The 10,994-nt window shown below is 39.7% G+C and overlaps 1 non-coding gene across 1 annotated transcript; it reads right to left on the bottom strand.

Annotated features, from left to right (window-relative positions):
- Nucleotides 1–10,652: 10,652 nt before the first annotated feature.
- Nucleotides 10,653–10,787, bottom strand: LOC125996859 (small nucleolar RNA SNORA41). Its single transcript, XR_007491523.1, has one exon. It is a non-coding gene; the product is annotated as a small nucleolar RNA SNORA41 (small nucleolar RNA).
- Between the last annotated feature and the right edge of the window lie 207 nt (nucleotides 10,788–10,994).

Below are 10,994 nucleotides of genomic sequence, written 5' to 3'. Positions count from 1 at the left end.
AGAGCTAAGAGCCGAGGTTCATAAAATGAAGTCGCTAAAAAGATAAAAATAGGGGCCGGGCGGTGGCGCTAAAGGTAAGGTGCCTGCCTTGCCTGCGCTAACCTTGGACGGACCGCGGTTCGATCCCCCGGTGTCCCATATGGTCCCCCAAGCCAGGAGCAACTTCTGAGCACATAGCCAGGAGTAACCCCTGAGCGTTACTGGGTGTGGCCCAAAAACCAAAAAAAAAAAAAAGATAAAAATAATATAAAAATATAATAATATATATGATATATATAATAATATAAAAAATAAATAAGATAAAGTCTCTTATCAAGATTCATACATGGGAACTTACTTCTCAGCCTTTAACTCCTCAGAACATTCTCTGAAGACATTTGGTCTTCATTTGCTGAAGTCATCCCTGGATGAATGTAGAACATAAGTATGTAGATGTGGTGAGTTGAGTGGCAACATTGAGAAGCTTTCCTTTTCTCCCATCTTTCCTAAAGATGGGCCTCATCTTGGCAAAGCCAATCAGAATGACTAGGTGTGAAGTACCTTTCCTCCAATGCCCTATGTCAGTGGTGGGCAACCTTTTATTTCAACTGAGCCAAATCTCACCAAAACCACAATTGAAATTTATTTTGAGAGCCACATTTTAAAACCGAAAATACATAGGATGGTACACTGTTTTTAGTTTCAATAAGTTTTTATTGAGAATATTCTGGATGCAAGTATCCACATAGATCAGGAGGATACAAATAACACAACTAATAAAACAAAAACTTTAGAACGATATTATTTATTGATAACATTAAATTCCGTAAAATTTGCCTTACAACGTAGAGAAAAATCACTGACCTATGTTAATTTCATGTGGATGGTCAGATCTACATCTGTGGTTTGGAGTAAAGAATAAAAGGTGCTGGCTGGGGTGGGGGGAGGAAGGGGAGGCAGCAAGGATGCATAGAAAGCAGCTGAAAGAGAGACAGGGAGCTCCTGAGAGAAGAGAAAGAGGCAAGAGAGACAGAGGAGAAGCAGTAGAGAGGAAGATGCTTGGAATATGCTGAGGAAATGCACATGGCAGAAAGGACCATAGAATAAACTGAGCTGTCTCCAATGAAACTTTAACTGACTGCCTGTGAAATTATTTCGCCATTACTACCCTTCTCCAGACTCGCTGATGGAAGAGGCTACAGAAGGTGAGAGAGGCCTCACCCAGACGCGTGGATATTAGACTTTATGTTTTTAAATTAAAACAACAACTAGGTTGTTGGAAAACAATCCAGGATGGATCAATTAGATGTCCTGACTAGACATTTGAAACACTAAGAGAGACTGTTGAGACACTAAACTAGGAACTGTGGGTAGCTAAATCGTGAAGCCATGGAAACTGAGGAGCAGAGATGGGCATTAGGATTATATGTGAGCCAGTGCATAAGAAGAAAATATACAAAGAGAAGCAGAGGGCAGAGTAGACAACACTGGAGAAGCAAAGAAAAGGAACTAGTGTTATTAGTGTCCCTTTGAGCTGTACCCTTGTGTTGACTTTTTAAAACTAGTGCTTTCTTTCACACATAAAGGACCTAGATAAACCAATCAGTGTAAAGAGCAGCCCCAGCAAAATCTTGTTAGCAGCTTGATACATATTTGAATCCCTCACTTTTTTGAGGGAGGGGTGGCAGTGGTGGTAATGATGGGGTCTACCGAACACTACTCAGGGAACTGAGGGGTCACTTCCTGTGGTACTTGGATAACCTGGCCAGAAAGTTCAATGCTAAAGGTCTAAGGGTAATACACCTTTTGGGCTCTGAGGTGCTGGGAAACCCCAAAACTACACTGGTATTCTTGGGAACCTATAGAGTATAGAGCTATACTTAGGGATTCTCAGAGGTCTCTAGGACAATACACAGTGGTGCTCTGGGAAGCCATTCAGTGCTGGAGATCAAACTGAAGTTCTGCACATGCATAGATGGTGCTTTGCATCCTATGCTTTCTCCTTAGCCTTATCCCCCTCACTTTGTCCCCAATCTCAACAGTGTCCCATTGAGGAACCAAGTTCCCAGTGTACAGGCCTAAGGTATCCACTTCTCAGAGACCCTGGCAAGATGAAATTAAATATCCTGCTCAACCACATGATTCTGAGTTTCCATAATGGGCGGGTAGAGGGTATTTTAAGATTGTTTTTTTTCCTTCTCGTCACTACCAATGCCCCATGCCTGACACCTGGTCCCTGGCAAGGAAGCCTGTGCCCCTGGGGATGGGAGTGGGTAGCACAGTAAACAAAGAGCACAAGAAAATTCCTTCAGCCCCCTACTTGCCCCACCCCATCTGCCCATAGATCCCCATGGTGGGAGAAAGACAGAGGTGTATAAACAATGGGAATTTATGAGTCACAAGGTAGACAGGATAATGTTCCTCCAAAAAGAGTCCCTCTTGCCATGTCCGGAGGAACTGACGTAGATAGCTGCCAGGCAATGACACCAAGCATGACCCCCAGTTCTGAGCAGGCACTGCCCTGCCCTGGGTGACCTGGGTTTTCTTTTCATCTTTTTAATTAATTTTTATTTTAGCAAAATCATATAAATTTATAACTATTCTCAAAAAGTCAGAGAATTATCCAGCAGACAACTGAAAGTAGTGTTTTTCTTATTCCCTCTCCCCTGCTACCTAGAGGCAACTTCCTTTAGACATTCCAGTCCCTTTTCTTTTTTTTGGGGGGGGATGGGCCACACCCGGTGATGCTCAGGGGTTACTCCTGGCTGTGCTCTCAGAAATCGCCCCTGGCTTGGGGGGGACCATATGCGACGCGGGGAGGGGGGATGGAACCATGGTCTGTCCTAGGCTAGCACATGCAAGGCCTTACCTCTAGCACCACCTCTCCAGGCCATCCAGTCCCTTTTCTAAATAATAAAAATCTAATTTTATTACTGCTTGATGATTTGAGCAAACTACTTGAGTTAATGTAGATGTTCATCATACTATCAAATAATTAGCTATTAATTAATTAACTACCTATTGCCTTCTTACCTCCCAAATATAATTTAATCTCAATTTATAGATGGGCCTCCATTCAGTGTTTTCATTTCTATAATTTTATAAACATTTTGGATATAATTTGGGCTACATGTTTTTTGCATAGCATTTTGACCTCTGTTTAAAAAATTGCTTATTTTGTACGTTTTTGTCACCAGCTAATTCCCAACTCCCGACTATGATTTTCTATACTGAAAAGAATCAACCTGTCCCATTTGTTTTTTCTTGGTGATATTGCTATCAGAATCGACCATATCTCTGTTACTGGCTATAAACCTGCTCATAGCATGAAGGGCTCCTTCATTTGCACAGGAAATCCCAATGGGGCCCTGTTTTTTGAGTCCAAAACCTTCACCACCTCTTAATTTACTTCCTTTTTTGATGAAACTCTTTCCTCAATATCTCTTTGAGAAATGGTGCAAAGAAGGTAAAAAGAGAACTTGGATGTCTAAAAATATCAAACTTGATGGATAATCTGGTTGGGTATCTAATTTTAGGTTGAATTATTTTTTCCTGAAAAGTTTAGAGCTTTTTTTTTCTTTATCTTCTAGTTCTCTCTGTGACTATGAAAATGTTCAGTAGCATTTTAATTTATGAATTCTTTCTAGGGTCAGACTCAGAGATTCTTAGGGATCTAGGTGTCCCTTGGATGGAGGGCATGTGGTGCTGAAGATTGAATTTAGAAACTCTCACATGCTAGGCACTCTACCACTTGAGTCACATTCCGGTCCGTGTGTATGTGTGTGTGTGTGTGTGTGTGTGTGTGTGTGTGTGTGTGTGTATTCTATATAATATATAATCATACATATGACTGTTTTATTCTCTTTCCTTCTAAAATAATTTTTTTTGTTTGTTTTTGGGCCACATGGGGTGACACTCGCTCCTGGCTTGGGGGACCATGTGGGATGTCGGGGGGATCGAACTGTGGTCCATCCTGGGCTAGCACAGGCAAGGCAGACACCTTACCACTTGCGCCACCACTCCGGCCCCTCTCTAAAATCATTTTTAAGTTAATTATTTAGGTCTTGGGCCCACACTTGGCAGTCAGAGTATGTATTACTAGGAATTAAACCTGGGCCTTCATATGCAAATCATGACTCAGTGCAATGAACTCAGTACAGTGAATCTTTTTTTTTTTTTTACAGAACTAATAGCAGAAGTGATTTTATTAAGCAAACAAAACAAGAGATTTAAAAGGAAGGATAATAATATAAGGACCCTTTTGTTCACATAAAAAAATTCTAAAAGCTTAATCTTTTTTTTTTTGCTTTTATATATATATTTTATTTAAACACCTTGATTACATACATGATTGTGTTTGGGTTTCAGTCATGTAAAGAACACCACCCATCATCAGTGCAACATTCCCTTCACCAATGTCCCAAATTTCCCGCCTCCCCACCAACACCCGCCTGTACTCTAGACAGGCTCTCTATTTCCCTCATACAGTCTTATTGTTACTCTACTTAGAAAACCCTAAAGACTCTACCAAAAAAAAAAGCTTCTAGAAACAATAAACTCATATAGCAATGTGGCAGGTTACAAAAATCAATGGCCTTTCTATACATCAATAGTAATAGGGAAGAAATGGACATTAAGAAAACAACCCCATTCACAATAGTACCACACAAACTCAAATATCTTGGAATCAACTTGACTAAAAATGTGAAGGACATATACAAAGAAAATAGAAAACTCTGCTCCAAGAAATAAGAGAGGACACGCAGAAATGGAAACACATACCCTGCTCATGGATTGGCAGAATTAACATCATTAAAATGGCAATGCTCCCCAAAGCATTGTACAGATTTAATGCAATCCCTCTAAAGATAACTGTGACATTCTTCAAAGAAGTGGATCAGGCACTTTTGAAATTCATTTGGAACAATAAACACCCTAGAATAGCTAAAGCAATCATTGGGAAAAAGAATACGGGAGGAATTACTTTCCCCAACTTTAAACTTTACTATAAAGCGATAGTTATCAAAACAGCATGGCATTGGAATAAAGACAGGTCCTCAGATCAGTGGAATAGGCTTGAATACTCAGAGAATATTCCCCAGACACACAATCACCTAATTTTTGATAAAGGAGCAAGAAATCCTAAATGGAGCAAAGAAAGCCTCTTCAACAAGTGGTGTTGGCACAACTGGCTAGCCACTGCAAAAAATTGAACTTAGACCCCCAGTTAACATCATGTACGAAGGTAAAATCCAAATGGATTAAAGACCTTGATAAACCCATAAGATATGTAGAACAACACATAGGCAAAACACTCCAGGACATTGAGACTACAGGCATCTTCAAGGAGGAAACTGCACTCTCCAAGCAAGTGAAAGCAGAGATAAACAAATGGGAATATATGAAGCTGAGAAGCTTCTGCACCTCAAAGGAAATAGCGCCCAGGATACAAGATCCACCCACTGAGTGGGAGAAACTATTCACTCAATACCTATCAGATAAGGGGCTAATCTCCAAAATATACAAGACACTGACAGAACTTTACAAGAAAAAACATCTAATCCCATCAAAAAATAGGGAGAAGAAATGGACAGACACTTAGACAAAGAAGAAATACAAATGGCCAAAAGACACATGAAAAAATGCTCCTCATCACTAAACATCAGGGAGATGCAAATCAAAAAAACTATAAGGTACCACCTCACACCCCAGAGATTGGCACACATCACAAAGAATGAGAACAAGCAGTGTTGGCGGGGATGTGGAGAGAAAGGAACTTTTATCCACTGCTGGTGGGAATGCTAGTTCAACCTTTATGGAAAGCGATATGGAGATTCCTCCAAAAACTGGAAATCAGGTTCCCATATGATCCAGCTATACCACTCCTAGGAATATACCCTAGGAACACAAAAATACAATACAAAAATCCCTTTCTTACACCTATATTCATTACAATGAATCTCTTTCTCCTCTCTGTAAATATTTTGGAATATTTTTTGGGTTGGCTGTATACATCAGGGCTTATTCTGGGCTATATTCTCAGTGTTCACTCTTGGAAGTGCTTAAGACACCATATGGATATATATATATCAAGGATCGAGCCCATTTTAGTCTCATGCAAAACAAATGCCTTTCCCACTGTACTGTTGCTCCAGCCCCACATTTTAGTCTTTTGGGTTTTTTTTTTTTTTTTTTTTTTGGTCATCATGCTGTAGGAGATATATTTTCTCATTCACTGTGCTGAATATTTAATGCTTCCTTTAAATCTAGAAGCTCATATGGGGCCGGGTAGGTGGCGCTGGAGGTAAGGTGTCTGCCTTGCAAGCGCTAGCCAAGGAAGAACCGCGGTTCGATCCCCCGGCGTCCCATATGGTCCCCCCAAGCCAGGGGCGATTTCTGAGCACATAGCCAGGAGTAACCCCTGAGCGTCAAACGGGTGTGGCCCAAAAAAAAAAAACAAAACAAAAAAAAAAATCTAGAAGCTCATAAACTTTGGCTTCTTTTTGTGACCATTACGTAATATTTTGTTAGGCCTCTCAGGTTGGTTCTTTGAGTTTTCTAATCTCTATTTATTATCTTCTTAGCTTTCAAATTTTCTACTGATCAAAAATGATTTTTTAATCTCTATTTTTATCTTCTTAGCTTTCAACTTTTATACTGATCAAAAATTATTTTTTTTTCTTTTCTTCAAACAGAACCACACAACTTGAACCATCCCCCTCTCAAATTGAGGGGGAAATAATGGAAGGTTCCAAGACCAAATAGTTGTATGATCACCAAGTAGTAATAAAAATGATCGGACTTAAACAACAAATCCAAAGCCAATGATAACAGAATCGATACCCATTCTACAACAAGCTAGACACAGAGGGGCCACTTATACTAGCAGCCCGGGGAGTAAGGGAGGGATATATGGGATGCATGCTGGGAACAGGAATGGAGGAAGCACAGCTTTGGTGGTGGGAATTCCCCTGATTCAATGTCAATATGTACTTAAAATATTACTGTGTAATATTTGTAATTCACTTTGGTCTAAACAAAAATTATTATTATTATAACAATATAAAAAGAACATTAAAATTATTTCATTTACATTATTTATTATTTTCTGTTGCACCCACTTAGGGGGGCACACACCAGATGTGGCTTTTGCCTTCCTGGTGCAGTGTCTAATTTTTCCTCCCAAGAATTATTTGCCAAAAGGCCAGTTCAGAGAAATAAATTATTGACCCTTTATGTGGATTATTGTCTATAATTCTGTGACATTACATTTTCTCTTTATTTAAATTTTGTTCCTTTTCTTGTACAGAAATTCAGCTTTAGCTTCTCTTCACTCACAAAAGAATTTTAGTACCAAAGCCCGTCAAAAGCTCCCCGCTAGCTAGTCTATTTGTGAATCGTATTTCTAGTATAACCTGGCGCCAGCAGCTTGTTTTTCTGAGTCTAGCTCTATGATGGTAAACAATTATTTCTGTCCCCCCAAAAATCTATTTTCCGGCAACTATATAAACATCATAAATATATCTGTCTCTCTCTCCTCCTGGTTTCTTGTTAAACCCATTTTCTGCTTACCCAAAACACTTCCACCACCAACCTCCAGCAGGGCTCTTTCTCACCTATAGGATAGTCATTTTGATATGTAGATTCTAGGCCTGGTCTCCATTGTGCTGCTTCTCCTACTCTTTGTTTTCCCTCAGGACACCCTGCAGACCAGAGCCCGTGCTTAAAATGTCATCAGCTGAAAAATAAATTTGTCTCACGTCCCTTGGACGTGGGTCCCCATACAATGCATTTTGTGTGGTCTCATTAATTTCATTATTTCATATTCGTCGGCTTCATGTTTCCCGCCTAGTCCTAGTTGGAATTTATCTAACCCACTAAGGTTTTTGCTTAGGGACGCTAACACGTCTGCAGCAATTTTCCGTGTCACAATCAAGGATGCTTGGGAGGCTATCACAGCTCACTGTTCAGATTCTTCTCCTATAGTTCTCCAGAGACTGTATTGGGTGCTAGGGATTGAATTGAGGCTCTAACATGTAAAGTAATCATTAAGCAAAGTACATTAAGCTATCTACAGCCCCTTAATTATAGCTTGCTTATTTTTCTTCCTAACTTTTTATTTATTTAAAAAATGGAAATATATTGAAAAGCTGGAAATTGGTATATTTACATTCTTTATATTTCCATCCATGTCAGTACTATTTAATAAGAATATAATGGGCTTGTGAAATAGTACAGGAGTTAATTAAGGCACTTGCTTAGCATATGGCCAACCTGTATTTGATTACCTGATACCACATATGATCCCCTGAGTACAGCTCAGGAGCACTGAATGAAGAACCAATAGTAAGTTTGAGTACTATCATACATATCCCACTATGTATGTATATATACCATATGTACAGATTTAAACTTTCTAGAAGCCAACTTTGAATATATAATCTTTCACCATTTTCCCTAAATCTTCCAGCAAATCTCCAGAATGACCACAAAAGAACAGAAGAGAGGAAACGTGTTTTTATTTCTATGGCCACGTATATGTGGGTCTACAATAGAAGTGAGTTTTAGACAGAATAGTGGATTCTGTTAAAAAAAAAAAACACCACACATGTGACCAGTGCAAAACTAAAAGGCCCTACCATGTTCTCCAGTGATTTGTTGGCATGGTTGTAAATGAACAAGGGCAAGATTCTTGCCAAGAGAAGAGTTGAGATAGTTTCCTGAAATGTGTGAAGGAAATAATTGGGAAAAAAGGAAGTCAAAGACAGGAGAGATAGAACAGAGGGTAGAGAAAGAGCTTACTTTGCATGTGGCCATGCCAGCTTTAATCCATGACTTCACAACACTGCCAGGAATGATCTCTGAGCACAGAGTGAAGAGTTAACCCTAAACACAGCTGGATGTGACCTAAAACCCAAAAACTTAAAAGGAAATGTCAGCCTGCTCCATCCAGAAAAGCATGCACACTTGGCTGCAACCAATGGAACTTGGCTCTTTGAGCTTTCTCTCTGTTCCTGGGGAACAAACTCTTTAGTTGTGTGGCTGGTACATGTTCCCACTAAGGTCCCACTTACTTTGCTGTGTTCTCAAGTATTCTGGATGCAGTTTTCTGAGGGTCTCCGTGGTGCTCATGCATATAAACATTCATATTTGGGGCTGGCGAGGTGGCGCTAGAGGTAAGGTGTCTGCCTTGTAAGTGCTAGCCAAGGAAGGACCACGGTTCGATCCTGGTCCAGTGAGACTGCTTTCATTTAGCAGGGGGCTGTATGGTTCCTATCAGGCATCGAACGTGGGTCTCCATTATTCAATGCAAACATTCCAGCCTTTAGTGCCATCTCTTTGGTCCTGATTACACATCTTGAATTGCAGTCCTCATTGAGTCACACATAATAGTTGCAGTGCTAACACACACACACACACACACACACACACACACACACACACACACACACACACACACACACACACACACACACACACACACACAGTTCTAGTGATCACATATTGTTAGCAGCACTGGGGTCCAAACAGCAGAGCTGCCAGGACCACAATTGGTGTATGTGGGAGATACCATGGTGAGACCTTCTTGCCTCATGCTTGCAAGGCAGGTGTCTGTAGGCACTGGGCCATTTCTTTGTTCCTATGAGTACAGAACCTACAGATCCTAAGTTAATGATGTTCTGTTATCACAATGCTATAGACTCTTGTCCCCTTTCATTTTCCCTCTTCTTTCTTTTTGGTAACCTCAGTTCTGTGGTTAGAATTGAAGGATTTGTTTTCATTTGGCTTAGCCAGCTCCCATGTTTTGATTTTTATATTCGCATATGGGTATTTGTGTTTTTCCTTTTGATTTATTTTATGTAACTTTATCCCCTCCAATTCCATACATGTTACAAATATCAAAATTTCATCTTCTCTTGTTGCTGAGTAGCATTCCATTGTGAATGTAGATAATATCTTTATCTGGGACCCAGTTGCTTCTAAATCAACCATTGCCAATGGTGCTACAATGACTATATAATGTTAATGTTGAATTAGCATTTTTTTTGTATCCTTTGCATTGATATAAAAAAGTAGATTTTTTGGATCACATATGTGATCTGTATTGGGAATTGTACTTGAACCTCAATCATACAATACATGCAAAATAACTCTCAAATAACTCTGAGCTCTTTGAGCTTTCCTTTAGCTTCAGTAGACCTATTTTTAATATTTTGAACATTTTCTATGCTGCTTTTATTGAAGCTGGACCAATCTAAAATACCACCAACAATTAAAGAAGTTGGTTTTTTTTTTCCCACACCTTTTGTTTCCTGCTGTTTTGTTTGATTTTTTTTTTTTTTTTTTTTTTTTTAGCCACACATTGCAATGCTCAGGGGCTATTAATATCTCTGCACTCAGGAGTCACCCCTGGTGGTGCTCAGAGGACCATATGGGATCTAATCAGTGCAAAACAAACACCTTATCCACTATACTATCTTTCTGGCCCTCCTGCCAAGTTGCTCTCACTAATTTAAAGTGGTATTTCATTGTGAGTTTGTTTTGCATTTCCCTGATTATGAGTGATGATGAGTTTTATTTTGTGATGATGAGTTTTATTTTTTCATGTCTATCTTCTTTGGTTAATTTGTTACTTAGGCTCTTCTTTCCTTTTTTTCCCCTCTTTCCACAGAGTTTGTCTCGCACATGTCTATGCCTACTTTCTGTTTGGCTAAGAAAGAGGTATTGACTTATGCAACAATTTCTTTCCCACAGAGGAATGCTGCAACAGCCACTTTTAGAGTAGTTGCAGACAAGTAGCTGTGGTGTTCTTTCATTTGGGGGGGGGGGTAGGATTTCTTTCTTTCCTTCTTTCCTTCCTTTCTTTCTCTTTATTTTTCTCGTTCTATCTCTTTTTATTTCTTTATTTTCCTTCCTTCCTCTTTCTTTCTTTCTTTTTTTTTTTTTTTTTGGCTTTTGGGTCACACCCGGCAGTGCTCAGGGGTTACTCCTGGCAGGCATGGGGCACCATATGG

The sequence above is a fragment of the Suncus etruscus genome, chromosome 18 (assembly GCF_024139225.1).
Source record: "Suncus etruscus isolate mSunEtr1 chromosome 18, mSunEtr1.pri.cur, whole genome shotgun sequence".
Lineage (NCBI taxonomy): Eukaryota > Metazoa > Chordata > Mammalia > Eulipotyphla > Soricidae > Suncus > Suncus etruscus.
Note: the sequence above shows the minus strand (reverse complement) of the source record. Positions and strands in the feature narration are given on the sequence as shown.